Source organism: Hemiscyllium ocellatum, chromosome 6 (genome assembly GCF_020745735.1).
Source record: "Hemiscyllium ocellatum isolate sHemOce1 chromosome 6, sHemOce1.pat.X.cur, whole genome shotgun sequence".
NCBI classification, from domain to species: Eukaryota; Metazoa; Chordata; class Chondrichthyes; order Orectolobiformes; family Hemiscylliidae; genus Hemiscyllium; species Hemiscyllium ocellatum.
This window is the reverse complement of record NC_083406.1, coordinates 36,155,694-36,175,723: the sequence shown is the minus strand read 5'-3', so window position 1 is coordinate 36,175,723 and position 20,030 is coordinate 36,155,694.

The window sequence follows — 20,030 nt, the reverse complement described above, 5'->3', positions numbered from 1 at the left end:
TGAAGATAAATTAAGTCAATTATTCCCTGAATAATTTGTGCAGATATAGTCTCTTATTGAAAGGTCTTCATTCTCTACTTCTTCCCCCTCTTCTAACATCTTGTCTTATTCGTTGTAATCTGTCTTTATCCTTCAGGTCATGCTCAACTTCAAGTGAAAGTAAAAGAACACAAGAGCCAGGAACTGTACTAAGCAATTCAGCCCCTCAAGCCTGCTCCCAGAATATGATGATAGCTGATTTTATCTCAGCCTCAACTCCATCTCCCTGTATGGTCTCTATAACCTTTCAATTGTTACTAATTTTAGAAACCTCCTTGTTAAATTTATTCAATGCCCTGGAATCCACCAAATAATAGATTCATGACCCTCAGAGAGAAGTAATTTCACCTCATCTCTGGTTTAAAACTGCTCATCTTTACTCTAAAGCTCTGACTTCTCTCTCTCGAGATTATCCTACATGAAGAAACATCTCCACAATCCCCATTGTCCATTTGACTTGTTACATCTTTGAAGAAATCTAGTAAATTAGTCAAACATGATTTACCCTTCATAAACCAATATTGACTCTGATGGATTGTGATTTGACTTTCCAAATGTCCTGTTATTACTTCCTTAATAATGGATTTTAACAGTTTCCTAATCATGGGTGTTAAACTTACTGGTCGATAGTTTCCTGCTTCCTTCCTTCCTGCCTTTTTGAATCAGGGTGTTGCATTGGCATGTTTCCAATCCATTGGAATTTTTCCTGCATTCAGGGAATTTTGGTATACTATAACCAATTGATCCATTATCTTTAATGCCATTTCCTTTGAGATTCTGGATGTAGGCCATCAAGCCATGTGGACTTGTCTGCCTTCCATCACAATTGTTTGCTCAGTACTTTTGCCCTCATGATGATGATTGTTCTAAGTTCCTACTTTTCTCTAACCTCTGTATTTCCTGTTACTATTGGGACGGTAATAATGTCCTTCAGCATGAAAACTGAGATAAAATATTGATTTAGTGTCTCTGTTATTTCTGTATTTTCTACTATTAACTCCCCAGTCTTGTCCTCCGAAGAACCAGCATTCAGCTACTCTCTTCCCTTTTTATAAACTTATGGAAGTTGTTGCTACCTTTTTTTTAAGTTTTCTTTCATTTGTTACTTTTTCACTTTTTAATCCTTTGTTCACCTTTAAAAGTTTCCCAATCTTTCAGCCTTTGCAATTAATTTACTGTCTTTGCATTCTTTTTAAAGTCCTTGATTAGCCATATTTTTTAACCCCTTCTTCCAAACTTTCTACCTCTCTGTAATGCATTTTACTTGGGAGTTATTGAATATCACGTGAAACATTTACCACATCAACTGTCTGACCTTTTAGACATCCTGCCCAGTCTACTGGGGTCAAATCTGTAATCATGCCTAACTAATTACCTTTGTTTACCTTCAGAGCACTAGTGTGGAACTTCAGTTTCTCATCTTCAAACCAAATTTTAAGTTTTGGAATGCTATGATCACCCTTCCCAAGAGGATCATTTGCTAAGAGAAACTCTACCAGCCAACATGGCACATAAAATGGCCGCTTATCAAAACCATTAATTACACAAAAAATGTGCTAAGAAATCAGGTCAGCATGATCAACCACAGTGTTTAAACATATTTATCCAAGCATTCCTTTTTTCACAAAAAAAAACAAATTGCATACCCTGTCATTTGCAAGTTACTTGGCATGTATAACCCACACTTCAAATTATGACCTGCATGAAAACATGCTGGTCCTCTGTAGAATGTTCCAATTTTGTCTCTCTTTACATATGCATTCTACAAAATCCTGAGGTCATTTATATATGAGGAGTTGTCTGCTTATCCAGTTTCATCTGGTTTTCTGAGGAGCATCATTGCCAAGGTGATTTGCTGTTGTGATATTTGTTGCTGCTGATCTGTTGTATTTGCTGGGAAGCAATAAACATCTGGAATTAATGGTTATTCAGCTTCTTATCCTGTTGGCAAAGACAAGTCTGCCCAATCAGCTATGTAGTGTGAAGAAGTAGTTTCTTCAGTTAAACACTGAGGCATGCAATCATAACAATAGACCTGTTTGAATATTTATACTGTGGATGATCAAAGTGACAGGCAGAAGTTCAAAATTGCCGAGTGAACTAACATTTGTGTGCAGTGAGTGTTTGCACACATGTGTTGGTTTGCCAACTTAGCTGACAGCCATTTGGCAGCATTATCAAAGTCGAATTCCACTTTCTGTTATTTAATTATGTTCTTGTCATTCACTCCTTCAGGCTTCAGTAGCTTTTATCTATTGTACCATTAGTTTGGGTGCAGTGTGACATTAGTTCCTGGAGTGTACTATTTTGCAAGCCTTTAGTCGATACATTTTCCCATTGTTTTCACACAAGCATGATGGATCCAATTGATTTTTTGATTTTTCCTTTGGCAGTCTTCACCAATGTCTCAGTCTTTGCTTGGTGATAGTGTAAATAAGATGTGTAAGATTTTTTTTTCATTCTTTCTTGAGATAGGGGTTCACTGCTTGGCCAGTACTTATTAGACATTTACAGTTGTCCTGGAAAAGATGATAGTCTTCTTTAACCTTTATGGTCCATTTGATGTAGGTAGACTCATAATACATTCAGAGAGGGAGCTCCAGGATTTTGACGCAGGACCACTGAAGGAACGGCGATCTATTTTGAAATCTCATGGTGATTGTGTTGGAGGGGAGTTTGCAAGTGGTAGCTCCCTCATATTCAGAAGTGAAAGATTCATTCATTAGATTTTCATAGGGTTAAAGCCTGACAAATTTTCAGAGTCTGATAATCTGCAGCCCAGAGTACTAAAGGGAGTGGATTCTGGAAATATCAGGTGCATAGTGATCATCTACCAACATTCTATAGATTTCAAAACAGTTCCTACAGAGTGGAGAGTTGCAAATGTAACCCTATTATTTAAAATAAAAGGACAGGAGAAAACTGTGATTGGCACTTTAGGTAGTATACCATCAGTGGTGGTGAAAATGGTCCCCTATTATAAAAGATGTGATAACCGAACAGTTAGAAGGCACTAATGGAATTAAATAAAATCAGCATTGGTGTATTAAAGGGCATGCTTTACTAATCTTTTGGAATTTTTTTATATTTTAACAAAGTAATTAGTAGAATAGATAAGGAAGAATTAATGGATTTGATGTATTTGGCTTTTCAGAAGTCTTTTTAAAAAGTCCTTCATAAGCGGTTAATAGGTAAAATTAAAGGGTTAGGATTAGAGATAATATGCTAACAAGGATTGGAAATTGGTTGACAGACCAGAAACAAGGAGTGGAAATAAATGGTTATTTTTCTGGGTGGCAGACTAATGGCATGACACGGGGTGATAATATATACTTTTGAACAACTTGGATGAGGGAAGCAAATGCAGTATTTCAAAGCTTGCTGTTGATAAGTGGAATTGTGAGTTGTGAGGCAAGGAGGGTTCAGGATAATTGAGTCAAGTTGACTGTATAGGTGGCACATGGCAGATACAGTATAACATAGATGAATGTGAAGTTATACACTTCTGTGTGAAAAAAAACCCAGAAAGAATATTATTTAAATGGAAAGTTTGAATATATAAAGTGACCTAAGCGTCCTGTACACCAGTTAATGCAAGTAGACAGAAAGGTGCAGAAAGCAATTAGGAATGCAAATGGTATTTTGGTTCTGATTACAAGAGGATTTGAGTTCTTAAGTAGGGATATCTTACTGCAGTTAGACAGAGGAGAAAGTGAGGTCTGCAGATGCTGGAGATCAGAGCTGAAAATGTGTTGCTGGAAAAGCGCAGCAGGTCAGGAAGCATCCAAGGAACAGGAGATTCGATGTTTTAGGCATAGACCCTTCTTCAGGAAAGAAACTTCCTGAAGAAGGGCTAATGCCCGAAATGTCGAATCTCCTGTTCCTTGGATGCTGCCTGACCTGCTGCGCTTTTCCAGCAACACATTTTCAGCTGAGTTAGACAGAGCCTTTGTAAGCCTACGTCTGGAGTACTCTGTGCAGTTTGGGTCTCCCTACATTCTGGGGATGGCAGGATTTTTGTTTAAGGACAGGTTTGTTCCACTGGCTTTGTATTCACTAGAGTTTAGAAGAATGAAAAGGGATCTGATAAGAATGTGTGCATTTCTAACAGGCTGGATAGTCTAGATGCAGGGAATATGTTTTCCCTGGTTGGGGATTCTAGAACCAGGCACACAGTCTTAGAAAAGAGTAGGCCATTTAGGTCTGAGATGACAAAACAGTTATTATCTCAGAAGAAGGTTAATCTGTGGCGTTCTGTACCATAAAAGGCTGTACAGACCAGGTCACTGAGTTTATTTAAGAGATAGATAAAAGTTTAGATATGAAAGACATCAAGGACTATTAAGAAAAATATAGTGTTGAGATAGAGGACCTGCCATGATCACATTGAATGGTGGAGCAGATTCAAAAGACTGAATGGTCTACTCCCACTTCTGGTTTCTATGCTTCTATGTCAAAACTTGTGCTGAACCATCAAAGATCCACATTTCTAACCTTAGGATTATCATTGACAAAGCAGATGAAAATGATTGAGCAGAGGACACTATCCTGAGGAACTCCTACAGAGTTGTCCTGCAGCTGAAATGACTTGAACTCCAAACACCACAACTATTTTTCAATGTGCAGAATATGACTTTAACCAGTGGAGATATCTTCTCTGATTCCCATTCATTCCAGTTTTGATGGGGCTTCTGGGTAACAGCACTTGGTCAATTGCAATCTTATCATAGGCAGTTACTCTCACCTCAGTCTGGAATAAAGGTCTTACTTATTCCATGTTTGATTATTGGCTGTAAAGAGGGCAGGAGCTGAGTGGCCTTGGCAGTAATCAAACTGGGAATCTGTAAGCAGGTTATTGCTGAGCACGTGCTGCTTGATAGTACTGTTGATGACACCTTTACCGATGATCGTGAGTAAATTGTTGAGACAGTAATTGACCAAGTTGGATTTTTCCTTCTTTTTGTATACAGGACATACCTGGGCAATTTGTGACATTGTTGGGTATATGCTAGTTTTGTAGCTGTACTGGAACAACTTGGCTAGGGACATGACAAGTTCTCGAGCATATGTCTTCAGTACTACTGACAGCATGTTGCCATGGTCAATAGTCTTTGCAATATTAAGTACCTTCAAACATTTTTAGACATCATGTGGAGTTAATTGAATTGGCTGAAGATCTGTGATGGTGGTGGCCTCTAGAGGAGGCTGATATGAATCAGAATATTAATTTATATTGTCAGTTATTTTCCTGTTCCCTGCTATTGATCCAAGGTCCCAAAGGATCCTTTCATATCCAGCAGAGATTTTCCTGCTCATCTACTGTGTCTGTTGCTTTCGATGTGGTCTCCTCTATATTGGAGAGAAAGGACGCCAACTCGCGGAACATTTTAGAGAACATCTCCGGGACACATATACCAAACAAGCCCACTGCCCTGTGGATGACCACTTCAACTCCCCCTCCCACACTGCCAAGGAGATGCAAGTCCCGGGCCTCTTTCACTGCCGTCTTATACCTGGAGGCCAAATGTTTCATCTTCCGCCTTAGGACCCTCCAACCACATAGCATCAACGTCAATTTCACCAGTTTCCTCATTTCCCCTCCCCCACCACAACCCAGATACAACCCTCCAACTCAGCACTGTCCTCTTGAACTATCCTACATGTCCATCTTCCTTTTCACCTATCCGTTCCACCCTCCTCTCTGATCTATCACCATCACCCACCTTCATATACCTATCACCTTCCCAGCTACTTTCCCTCCACCCCCACAGCTCCTTCTATTTATCTCTCACCCTCTTCCCCAACACCACATTCCTGATGGAGGAATTATGCTCAAAATGTCAATTCTCCTGCTCCTCAGATGCTGTCTGGCCTACTGTGCTTTTCCAGCACCACACTTTCCCACTGTGGTCTCCAATATCTGCAGTCCTCACTTTCTCCCTGCTATCAATTCCCCAGTCACATCTCTCAAAGGTCCCACACTTTCTTTAGCTACTCTCATTTTTTTATATATGCCAGTGAAGCACTTGCTGTTTATTTTTATACAGAGAGCCAATGGATGTGGTGTGTTGGGGTTCTCAGAATGCTTTTGATATGGTTCCCCCATAAGGGATTAGTAGTCAAAATCAAAGCAAACGCATTTGGGAGTAATATACTGGCATAGATTGGGAACTGGTTGACAGACTGGAAACAGAGAGCTGGAATAAATGAGTCTTTTACTGGGTGTCTGGTGGTAACCGGAAGTAAACGGCATGGATTGTGCTTGGGTCGCAGTTATTCATGCTATATATATATATATATATATATATATATAAAAATGACATGGACATGAGAATCATGTACTATATTTCCAAGTTAGCTGATGGTAGAAAACTGGGTGGGATTATGAGCCCTGAGGAGGACTCAAGTTGCTTTTAACAACGTGAGTGAGTGGGCAAACAGGTGGCAAATTCAGTACAAAGCTGGGAAATGTAACATTATGAACTTTGAAAAACAGAAGCAAAAGTATTATTTAAATGATGATCTATAGGAAAGTGTGGATCTACAAAGGAACAAATGTGTTGCTGGTCAAAGCACAGCAGGTTAGGCAGCATCTTCTCTATTACTGAGATGCTGCCTAACCTGCTGTGCTTTGACCAGCAACACATTTGCAGCTGTGATCTCCAGCATCTGCAGACCTCATTTTTTACATCTACAAAGGAACCTCAATGTCTTTATACAGCAATCAATACAAGTTGCAATTCGGAAGAAAAATCGTATGTTGGGCTTCAATGTAAGAGGTTTTGAGATCAGAAGTAGGACTTCTTCCTAAAGTTATACAGGGCCTTATGGAGGCCACATCTAGAGTATGGTTTGTCATTTTGATCTTCATCCCTGAGATAGGATGTACTTGTCACAGAAGGAGTGCAGTGAAGATTCATTAGACTGAAATCGGGAATTTTAAGGTTGTAGAATGAGGAGAGCTTTGTTTGACTTGGCCTATATTCACTAAGTAAAAAGTGAGGTCTGCAGATGCTGGAGATCAGAGCTGAAAATGTGTTGCTGGTCAAAGCACAGCAGGTCAGGCAGCATCCAAGGAACAGGAAATTCGACGTTTCCGGCCAAAGCCCTTCATCAGGAATGAGGACAGTGTGACAGGCAGGCTAAGAAAAAAGGTAGGGAGGAGGGACTTGGGGGAGGGGCGATGGAGATGTGATAGGTGGAAGGAGGTCAAGGTGAGGGTGATAGGCCGGAGTGGGGGTGGGGGTGGAGAGGTCAGGAAGAAGATTGCAGGTTAGGAGGGCGGTGCTGAGTTCGAGGGAATCGACTGAGACAAGGTGGGGGGAGGGGAAATGAGGAAACTGGAGAAATCTGAGTTCATCCCTTGTGGTTGGAGGGTTCCCAGGCGGAAGATGAGGCACTCTTCCTCCAACCGTCATGTTGTTATGTTCTGGCGATGGAGGAGTCCAAGGACCTGCATGTCCTCGGTGGAGTGGGAGGGAGAGTTAAAGTGTTGAGCCACGGGGTGGTTAGGTTGGTTGGTCCGGGCGTCCCAGAGGTGTTCCCTGAAGCGTTCCGCAAGTAGGCGGCCCGTCTCCCCAATATAGAGGAGGCCACATTGAGTGCAGTGGATGCAATTGATGATGTGTGTGGAGGTGCAGGTGAATTTGTGGCGGATATGGAAGGATCCCTTGGGGCCTTGGAGAGAAGTAAGGGAGGAGGTGTGGCGGAAGTTTTGCATTTCCAGCGGTTGCAGGGGAAGGTGCCGGGAGTGGAGGTTGGGTTGGGGTGGGGTGTGGACCTGACGAGGGAGTCGTGAAGGGAGTGGTCTTTGCAGAACGTTGATAGGGAAGGGGAGGGAAATATATCCCTGGTGGTGGGGTCCGTTTGGAGGTGGCGGAAATGACGGCGGATGATACGCTGTATACGGAGGTTGGTGGGGTGGTAGGTGAGAACAAGTGGGGTTCTGTCTTGGTGGCGGTTGGAGGGACGGGGCTCAAGGGCGGAGAAGCGGGAAGTGGAGGAGATGTGGTGGAGGGCATCGTCGATCACGTCTGGGGGGAATCTGCGGTCCTTGAAGAAGGAGGCCATCTGGGCTGTACGGTATTGGAACTGGTCCTCCTGGGAGCAGATGCGGCGGAGACAAAGGAACTGGGAATATGGGATGGTGTTTTTACAGGGGACAGGGTGGGAGGAGGTGTAGTCCAGGTAGCTGTGGGAGTCAGTCGGTTTATAGTAGATGTCTGTGTTGAGTCGGTCGCCCGAGATAGAAATGGAAAGGTCTAGGAAGGGGAGGGAGGAGTCTGAGACAGTCCAGGTGAATTTGAGGTCGGGATGGAAGATGTTGGTGAAGTTGATGAACTGTTCAACCTCCTCGTGGGAGCACGAGGCAGCGCCGATACAGTCATCGATGTAGCGGAGGAAAAGGTGGGGGGTGGTGCCAGTGTAGTTGCAGAAGATGGACTGTTCCACATATCCTACGAAGAGACAGGCATAGCTGGGGCCCATGCAGGTGCCCATGGCAACTCCTATAGTTTGGAGGAAGTGGGAGGATTGGAAAGAGAAGTTATTCAGTGTGAGGACCAGTTCAGTCAGTCGAAGGAGGATGTCAGTGGAAGGGTACTGGTTGGTGCGGCGGTAAAGGAAGAAGCGGAGGGCTTTGAGTCCTTCGTGATGGCAGATGGAGGTGTACAGGGACTGGATGTACATCGTGAAGATAAGGTGTTGGGGACCGGTGAAGCGAAAATCATGGAGGAGGTGGAGGGCGTGGGTGGTGTCCCGAACGTAGGTGGGGAGTTCTTGGACTAAAGGGGACAGAACCGTGTCGAGGTACGCGGAGATGGGTTCGGTGGGGCAGGAGCAGGCTGAGACAATGGGTCGGCTGGGGCAGTCAGGTTTGTGGATTTTGGGCAGGAGGTAGAAACGGGCGGTGCGGGGTTGTGGGACTATGAGGTTGGAGGCAGTGGATTGGAGATCCCCTGAGGTGATGAGGTTATGGATGGTCTGGGAGATGATGGTTTGGTGGTGGGAGGTGGGGTCATGGTCAAGGGAGCAATAGAAGGAGGCGTCCGCGAGCTGGCGTTTGGCCTCAGCGGTATAAAGGTCGGTGCGCCAAACTACTACCGCGCCTCCCTTGTCTGCCGGTTTGATGGTGAGGTTGGGGTTGGAGTGGAGGGAGTGGAGGGCTGCACGTTCTGAGGGTGAGAGGTTGGAGTGGGTGAGAGGGGTGGACAGGTTGAGTCGGTTAATGTCGCGGCGGCAGTTGGCTATAAACAGATCGAGGGCGGGTAAGAGGCCAGCATGGGGTGTCCAGGTGGATGGGGTGTGTTGGAGGTGGGAGAAGGGGTCGTCAGAGGGTGGGCGGGAGTCTTGGTTGTAAAAGTAGGCACGGAGGCGAAGGCGGCGGAAGAATTGTACAATATCTCGCCGCATGTTGAACTCCTTAATCCGAGGGCGTAGGGGAATGAAGGTGAGGCTACCGGGAATGACCTCGCGACCCCTGCGACTAACGGGAATGACAACAGTTCTTTCGTCGCCACAACCATTTCCGCCCCTTCGGTTGCTGTCACCGCAGCCACGTCCGCCCCCACTGACATCACTAACCTGCACGACCACAACGCCTGAGGTGTCTCCGCCCCCACGCCGACTTTCGTCACCACGCGTAACCCCGCCGCCACGCCAACTTTTTGAAGGTGAGGCCTCTGCTGAGGACTGATCTTTCATCCTCAGAGAGGGGGAGGTCTGGAGGGATGGTGAAGATCCGGCAAAGCTGGGAGCTAGGACCTGGTGTGGGACTGGAGCTGGGAGTGGGGGCGGGGTTAGGGGCAGGGGCGGGGACAGAGATCGACGTAGGGGCGGGGTTAGATGTGGTGCCGAAGCTTGGTGTGGGAGCGGGGTTAAGCGTGGGGTCGGGGTCACGCGTGGTGACGGAAGTGAGCTTAGGGGCGGGGTTACGCGTGGTGACAAAAGTTGGCGTGGCGGCGGGGTTACGCGTGGTGACGAAAGACGGCGTGAGGGCGGGGTTACGCGTGGTGACGAAAGTCGGCGTGGGGGCGGAGACACCTCAGGCGTTGTGGTCGTGCAGGTTAGTGATGTCAGTGGGGGCGGAAGTGGCTGCGGTGACAGCAACCGAAGGGGCGGAAATGGTTGTGGCGACGAAAGAACTGTTGTCATTCCCGATAGTCACAGGGGTCGCGAGGTCATTCCCGGTAGCCTCACCTTTATTCCCCTACGCCCTCGGATTAAGGAGTTCAACATGCGGCGAGATATTGTACAATTCTTCCGCCGCCTTCGCCTCCGTGCCTACTTTTACAACCAAGACTCCCGCCCACCCTCTGACGACCCCTTCTCCCACCTCCAACACACCCCATCCACCTGGACACCCCATGCTGGCCTCTTACCCGCCCTCGATCTGTTTATAGCCAACTGCCGCCGCGACATTAACCGACTCAACCTGTCCACCCCTCTCACCCACTCCAACCTCTCACCCTCAGAACGTGCAGCCCTCCACTCCCTCCACTCCAACCCCAACCTCACCATCAAACCGGCAGACAAGGGAGGCGCGGTAGTAGTTTGGCGCACCGACCTTTATACCGCTGAGGCCAAACGCCAGCTCGCGGACGCCTCCTCCTATTGCCCCCTTGACCATGACCCCACCTCCCACCACCAAACCATCATCTCCCAGACCATCCATAACCTCATCACCTCAGGGGATCTCCCATCCACCGCCTCCAACCTCATAGTCCCACAACCCCGCACCGCCCGTTTCTACCTCCTGCCCAAAATCCACAAACCTGACTGCCCCGGCCGACCCATTGTCTCAGCCTGCTCCTGCCCCACCGAACTCATCTCTGTGTACCTCAAAATGGTTCTGTCCCCTTTAGTCCAAGAACTCCCCACCTACGTTCGGGACACCACCCACGCCCTCCACCTCTTCCATGATTTTCGCTTCCCCAGTCCCCAACGCCTTATCTTCACGATGGACATCCAGTCCCTGTACACCTCCAACCCCCATCACGAAGGACTCAAAGCCCTCCGCTTCTTCCTTTCCCGCCGCACCACCAGTACCCTTCCACTGACATCCTCCTTCGACTGACTGAACTGGTCCTCACACGGAATAACTTCTCTTTCCAATCTTCCCACTTCCTCCAAACTATAGGAGTTGCCATGGGCACCCACATGGGCCCCAGTTATGTCTGTCTCTTCGTAGGATATGTGGAACAGTCCATCCTCTGCAACTACACTGGCACCACCCCCCACCTTTTCCTCCGCTACATCGATGACTGTATCGGCGCTGCCTCGTGCTCCCACGAGGAGGTTGAACAGTTCATCAAATTTACCAACACCTTCCATCCCGACCTCAAATTCACCTGGACTGTCACAGACTCCTCCCTCCCCTTCCTAGACCTTTCTATTTCTATCTCGGGTGACCGACTCAACACAGACATCTACTATAAATCGACTGACTCCCACAGCTACCTGGACTACACCTCCTCCCACCCTGCCCCCTGTAAAAACGCCATCCCATATTCCCAATTCCTTTGTCTCCGCCGCATCTGCTCCCAGGAGGACCAGTTCCAATACCGTACAGCCCAGATGGCCTCCTCCTTCAAGGACCGCAGATTCCCCCCAGACGTGATCGACGATGCCCTCCACAGCATCTCCTCCACTTCCCGCTCCTCCGCCCTTGAGCCCCGTCCCTCCAACCGCCACCAAGACAGAACCCCACTGATTCTCACCTACCACCCCACCAACCTCCGTATACAGCGTATCATCCGCCGTCATTTCCGCCACCTCCAAACGGACCCCGCCACCAGGGATATATTTCCCTCCCCTCCCCTATCAGCGTTCTGCAAAGACCACTCCCTTCGCGAGTCCCTCGTCAGGTCCACACCCCCCACCAACCCAACCTCCACTCCCGGCACCTTCCCCTGCAACCGCTGGAAATGCAAAACTTGCGCCACACCTCCTCCCTTACTTCTCTCCAGGGCCCCAAGGGATCCTTCCATATCCACCACAAATTCACCTGCACCTTCACACACATGAGAAGAGTGCCTCATCTTCCGCCTGGGAACCCTCCAACCACAAGAGATGAACTCAGATTTCTCCAGTTTCCTCATTTCCCCTCCCCCCACCTTGTCTCAGTCGATTCCCTCGAACTCAGCACCACCCTCCTAACCTGCAATCTTCTTCCTGACCTCTCCACCCCCACCCCACTCCAGCCTATCACCCTCACCTTGACCTCCTTCCACCTATCACATCTCCATCGCCCCTCCCCCAAGTCCCTCCTCTCTATCTTTTATCTTAGCCTGCTTGGCACACTCTCCTCATTCCTGATGAAGAGCTCTGGCCCGAAACGTCGAATTTCCTGTTCCTTGGATGCTGCCTAACCTGCTGTGCTTTAACCAGCAACACATTTTCAGCTATATTCACTAAGGTTCAGAACAATGTTTGAAATATTAACTTTCTAACAGGGCTGGACAGACTAGATGCAGGTAGGATGCTTTTCCTGTTTGGGAAGTTTAGAACCAAGGATCACAGCCTCAGCATACAAGGGAGACCATTTTTGACTTAGGTAAGAAAACATGTCTTCACTTAAAATATACTGAAGTCTGCCACAGAAAGCTATGGAGGCCAAATAACTGAATATAAGGCATCAAGGAGTATGGGGTTAATGCGGGAATATAGTATTAATATACTATCATCCACAATCATAATGAATGATAGAGCAGGGACAACAGGTCTAATGGCTTTCTCTTTCTCGTCATTTTTATGTTCATATATTTCTATATTGTTGTGTAGCATAAGAAATCACATATTTTACATTTTTTTGAAACTTTAAACTGAAATGAAAGTTGCACTGTAAGATAGGAGCACTCCGAAGATTTTGCAACATGAGTTTCAAGTGCTGCATATGTTGTTGAGTTGTGCAATAAAATAGGTTTTATTTAGGATGCACCAGGAGGAAGACTCCAAGACTAACTTGATTTGTACATCTTTTGAGTTAAGGATATTTATTGAGTGGGAATGTGTTAAATAGTTGTATTTGCAAAGAACAGAAGAATGGAAGAGACACCCAGGGCCTGAAGGCAGAAAGCGATCATCTCTTCCCTCTGTCTGCAGGCAATTCAAAAGGACTCTGAGAAAAACAACATTTCACGCGGTAGTCTGTACTTTTGATCTTCAAATGTTGCTTTTCTGTGTTTATTATTTTCCCAACCATAATTTCTGTGTTTTACGATTTTGTTTTTGCTTGTCTTAATCATGATTGTATATGTATGTGTTTGGGGTCTTGCCTTGTTTTGGGCATAGTTTAAGTATAATTCTCTTTGTATTCACTGCTCTTGTTAAAGTTAGTGTGTTTTCAAAAATAAAGATTGATTTTATTTTACTGTTGAAACCTGATGTGACTTGCTTTTGTCCTTAGTTGTAGTCAGTATGGCAAATTGGTCTCATTGGGATTTTATACATTGATAGCTTTTGTAATGGCTTGTGGACAATGGAGCACAATTATCAGTGAACTTTTCCAATTTGAATATTGACATTAATTGACTTGATTTTTGCTTGTCTGTCAAAGTTAGTCTCTCTGCTGATTTGTTGACTCTCAGAGCACATCACCTGTTTTCTGTTTTTGAATCTTGGACACTTCAGACTCTGTAGAACGTCATTAAGTTTATTCAAAGAGACTGTATCTTTAGACAGCACATCGGGGTTGCTTGATTTTCTATTGTGTCTTCACAAACGTAGGCCAGCAGTTCATCCATGATCATTTCCACTCCCGGTAGACAACGGATCATCTCAAGTTGTCAAAAGCAGTGAAAATGACAAGCAGTGTGTACAAAAAACTAAACCTTCCAAATGACATGCAGAACACAATTACAACTTCACCAGTATCCAGCCTTTACAGTGAGGCTAGTAAAGACTATGCCTTGGTAAAATGTCTTCAGTGATTAGCATGGAATAATCATAGATCTATAGACCTTCATTGAGATCCTTTGGATGTAAGTATATTCTCAGCTTTCCAGGTTTTTGTTTTCATTCTTATCATTCTGCTACAACAGTCTATATGTTTGATCACTTTTTTGCTTACCCCTATTAGTTCAAGCTCTTTCAGCTTGTCATTTTGATTTAACTTTCAGCTGGTATTCTCCTTGGAAACGGCTGAGTTGGCCTCATGCTCTCACTGGCTTCAAGATGATGCTCATTAGGAGGATATCCAAGACTTGTGAAAACATCCTCACAATTTGTCAGTTAGCTAAGTATCAGACAGGTCCAAAATCAAAAGCAGAGTTTCATGATCCATAAAGCTTGGGGAATTGTTCTGTACATTTTAAAATATCAAAGTTATATATTACAGAGTTATATATATCAATTCACAAACAATATTCTCAAACACATTTTCTGAAATGATAGGTGTAGAAACTCCCCAATTATCACAAAACACATATCACTGACACACCATGATCATTAGCACTCTTTCTGGCTACTCAGTGTGGCATTACTGTGGTCAAGTCACACCTCCTGTTGTCACACTAAAGTTTCTGGTTACTTATATTTGATCAACATTACACTTTTAAGGATGTGCACATCACTGGCAAGGCCAGCATTTGTTGCCCACTGCTAATTATCCTTTAGCTGAGAGGCATGTGCTGTAGTACTGCATTAATGACATGAACAAGAGAGTTAAGTGTGGCATCACTGTGACACGATATCATGTGATATTCTTGTGTGCATGAAAGCTCCATCTTGAAATGCTACTGTTGTATTTTCTTCATCATCAAGAAAGTCATTTAAACAATCAACATGAACCCAGATTGTATCACTATTAGTGATAGAGTGGTAATGTATTTAGCTGAAAAATGTGTTGCAAAAGCGCAGCAGATCAGGCAGCATCCAAGGAGCAGAGAATCGACGTTTCAGGCATAAACCCTTCTTCTTATGTCCAAAACATCGATTCTCCTACTCCTTGGATGCTGCCTGACCTACTGTGCTTTTCCAGCAATACATTTTTCAGCTCTGATCTCCAGCATCTGTAGTCCTCACTTTCTCTTAATGTATTTAGCTGCCCAAAAAGTAAATCTTATGATACTTGTCTGTAGTAAGTACCCAATCTCAGTGTTATTGGAGTTAGCATCATCTGGAAAATGGAATAGCTTGATAGGTCATTTCAGACAGTAGTTAACAGCCAACCACATTGCTAGGGTCTAGATTCATATATAGGCCATATTAGGGAGGAATGGCAGATTTTCTTCATTGCAGGACATTGGTGAACCAAAAAACTTTGAAATGACACTCAATCATATTTGTTATGGTTACTATCAGTGTGACTGCATTTGTTTTACGGATGTATTGATTAAATTTCAAATTTTCTGTCTTGGTTGAATTTGAACCTATATGTTTGGAACATGAACCTGGGTCCCTGGATTATCATTTTAGCACCATCTCTCAATGCTGCCCCCACCCACACTCCATCCAGAACAGTTTATACAATCTTCTCGACAAAATGTTTGCTCCAATTTGAATCCATGTATACAATTCAAGTTGAAGTTTGGTTAACCAGATACTCCCTTGATAGCTTTTGCATAACTATAGCAGACAAATAAAGTATAGTCTGCTTAATGATTAACAAATGTGAAGAGATACAATAATCTGAAAACAGTTTGATTTCGACACAATTTCCGATTTGTACAGGTTTCAATTAAAACAGAGAATGTGACAATCAAGAAGAGAATGTGTTGCATGTCATCATGAGAATTGGAAAGATAAACACCTTGCATTAAATTTATTATCCAAGTGAATTATTAACGTAATGAAAGATACATAATCAATGCTCAATAATCAAATTTGCATTTAAATTGTGGGTAAGGTGTAATTTTGTGCAAGTTTGAATAAAAAGGCATTTTCAAATCTACATTTCCACTAGCAACCAGGTGGAATTACATTGCAATTAAACACTTATTAGTTTATGCTTCTTATATCTTGCATGAGGTTAAAGCAGGTAACTAGCTGAAATAAAAACAGAATGCTGGAAAATCTCACCAGGTCTGGCAACATCTGTGGCAAGAGAAACAGAGTTGACATTTATTTTTATTCACTCATGGGATTTGGGCACTTCTGCCTTGACCAGCATTTATTTTCCATCCCTAATTGCCCAGAGGACTGTTAAGTGTCAACTACATTGCTGTGGGTTTGGAATCACATACAGGCCAGACCAGGTAGGGTGACAGATTTCCTTCCCTAAAGAGTTTTAGTGAACCAGAAAGATTTTTCCAATAATGACATGGTCATCGTTAGACTCTTAATTCTAGATTCTTTAGTGAATTCAAATTCTATCATCTGCCATTGGGGGACTTGAAACGAGGTCCCAGAACATTAGCTGAGTTTTTGGATTGTTATTCTCATGATAATACCACTAGGCCATCGTCTCCCTAAACCAATTACATGGCCAGCATAATACTACTTTGGTTTTTATTTCAGATTTCAGGCATCTGCAGTATTTTGCTTTTATTTGAGGGAACAAACTGAAGTGTGCAATGGAAACCTCAAGCATTGGTATTAAATTAGCATTGTACATTTTCCTGGGATATGAGTTTGATGATACTGTGTATTGACTGTCGTGTGCACACCTTTCAAACCCATGTTGAAACATTGGGTGGCTGTCCAGTACATAAAAAATGGCTGCTATACAACCCTATTTAATCTGCATAGTGTTTCCAGTGTCAGATCACACTTGCTGAAAACAATTCCCTCTAATGCTGCAGCTGTGTTTTTATCAATGTGATTACTGGTCCAACTTTCCAATTTTTTCTCCTTTAGGTTAAGATGCAAACCTGGAAACTATAGCTTCCAGTCAAACCCATATTTAGCCAGGCTGCTGCAATGGCTGCTACACCATACCTGCAAGAGAATGGAAGGCCTGTGTGCACAGGATGGGAGTAGAGGAATAAATTCTGATACATCCAGTTGAACAATAAAGTTAATTGCCATCTCATTCTAACCTCAACCAGCCACCAATCTGATCAGTGAAGCTTGTCAGGCTGAATAATGAGAATGCCCCTCTCCCTCCATAGGAAGAAGCACTTCAGTGGCTATCTATAGCCATGGATGAGTTTCGCAATGCTTCCTCACTGGTGGTAAGTTTCTGTCAAGGTGCAGATTTGGATAGATAAAGACTGGAAAGGTGCCCATAGTATGCTGCTCAATTTGATGGCAATCCCCAAACCTCTGCTTGTTAAGCTGCTCCTTTAGGGGAATAAATTCCAGCCCACTGTGTGACTATTTCATTTCCGTTCCTCTATCTTATTTGAATCTTTCCCACTTCACTATTTACTCTTTCAATAAATATGTAATTGCCATTCTCTTGTTTAGGTGAATTTGATTGCATTATTAAAGCTGCTCTTGGTCGAGTGTTCCTGAACCTGCAAGTTTCTCAGTTACACCATCTTTGTAGCCACATTAGCTTTCCGGGTCTTTCATTTTCTGTTTGGTCTAATGCTTTGTACTGGCAATAATTCATAGATTATGACATGGAAGGTCCTTTATATCCCTTCAGAGAACCTGTAATTTATACCTATTTATATAATTAATTCTCACATGAACCACGATATCTGGCTACTGGAAATCCTATTCCAGAATATTTTGCTTTCACTCCATGGTATCCTGCATGAAATGACCTGCAGTTTGGAAGAATGACCTCATGGAAACATTCAAGATTCTGAAAGGAATTGACAGAAGCATAAAGGCTGCTTTCCCTGGCTGGGAATTAGAACATTGCGAACAGTCTCAGGGTAACAGGTTGATCATTTATGCTGAGATGATGAGACATTTCTTCACTCAAAATTTGTGAATCTTTGAAATTCTCTATTCTAGAGGGTTGTGACTATGTAAGCTTTTGCTTTGAATATGTGAGTGGACTTAAGTCATTTTTTGTTACATAACGTTGCTGAAGTTTCATTAAATTTTGCATGTATATGTATACAATGCTATGTACCTGCATAGGGATTGTTTTCAGACGCAAAGATTGCAAAAGGTGGGATGTGACAACAGTTTGAGAAAGTAACTAAATACAGTTGGAAAACGAACAAACAGAAACTTCATAAAGAGGATTGTTGAAGTGATAAAGTGATCATTGAACCATCAGAGTGTGATAAGGAAGGTCAGAAAACCAAATCCTGTGATTGGAAATGGTGAAGGTGATGAACCTTAAATGATTAAATCAAGCAGATTTGAGGGGAATAAAGAAATCATAAGAGGTTTGATCTTTGGTTACTGAAGCCTGGAAACATGGTTTTGTCCATCATTCAGTGTAGAAATGTGGTGATGGCCACTGTAGAGGAGTGGCATAGTGTTGACTATATCATATAAAATAATGACACCTTGAAGACATGTACAAGCTGACCTGTTAGATCATGAACTACCTGTACTGGACAAGGGAGGCTTAATAGCCCGCTCCTGCTCCTAATTCAAGTATTTCTATACTTACTATATCTCAAGGTAAAATGTATGAAAGAGTGTGCCTGGAGATAACAGGCATTGCAGTTGGGGAAACAGGAGACTTGGTCTGTCTTGGAGGAAAGAATCATTAGTGGACAAACCACCTGCGGCAATTTCTCTCACAGACTGAGTGGAAATTTTCCCACTAAGTAATTTTTTGCCTACGTTTTTTTTGCCTCAGTGAACTTTCAATTAAGTTACTGTATGGAGCAGGAAGAAAAAAAAGACTTAGACATTGTGTCACTTCTACTATCTTCAAGAATAAGTATTCAGTCCAAAGGTTCATATGAGCCCCAGAATAAATCTTGCAGATGATCCACAGTTTATTATAACCAAGGCTGAAATAGACAAAGTTTTGGATTCCTTTTCTTCTTTTTATTTTATTTTCTATAGCCAAAATGTTTTCAGGCACAATTCAATGTTTTTCTCCTTAGAATCAAATCATCTGTAAATTTTTTCACTTGTTATCCATCCCCTGTGTTTCTAATTATTAACTAATTTGCATGCAGAACCCGTGAAGGGCAGTGCAATGAGCTTTAGTCTCTTAAAGAATTCAGTGAATGGAGAACAGATGGGAAGTGGAGTTGAAGTCCAAGAAAAGCATAATCATTGAGAAAGACAATGCACTCTCAATGGACTGAATGGATTAATCATTTTCCTATTATCTGTGGTCTATGTTGCTATGCATTATCCTGGCAGGTATTTATCCCCAATGGTTAGGGAGATTCTTGTGCTACAATGGTAGTGCCCTTATCTTTGAATGTTGAGGCTTGTTTTCAAGTTCTACCTGCTCCAGAATAATAATATCTATGAACAGGTTGATTACAAAACATCCATCCCTAAAAGTTATTGTTGTGGTAGTACTGTCAATGTGGATTCATTTGTCTAAATTCATTAATTTTATCATCCTTCTTTTTGTGTAGTCAACAAATTTATTCTCCACAAACATGTTTCCTCTGCTGAACACTTCCAGAGTGCTTTATTTGACTAGTCATGATAGTTTCTCACTTATTGCAGGTCATGTCTCCTGACACTCTTCGAAGAAATATGAGAGAATTATTTCACTAACCTGACAGCATTTCTCCCCAATATAATATCAGCAACTGAAAGAAAAGCATTTTTTTTCATTTATTTTGTTACCATTTTTGGGATGCTACTGTGTGAAAATTGGCTTCACATTATCCCAAGGTTACAGTAATGAATGCACATTAAAAAATGTAATTACTGTCCTGAGGTTATGAAATATGCCACATAAATTAATGTTGTTTTGTTCTTTCATGTGACATTAGCGCCAATAGCTTCTCCTTTAAAATAGTCAAACATAGTGAATTTCCATGATCTATCCTTCTCCTCCACCTTTTCCATACTATATCTTAGTGAATTGACTCATCATTTTAGTGTGTGGTTACAAAGTTCATGTCTCCCTTGCTGCCACATGCATTGGGTCCAATGTTGTTATCATAAATTTGAAGCCAAAATTTGCATCTGGTATCAAAATATGAATAAAACAAAACTTCTTC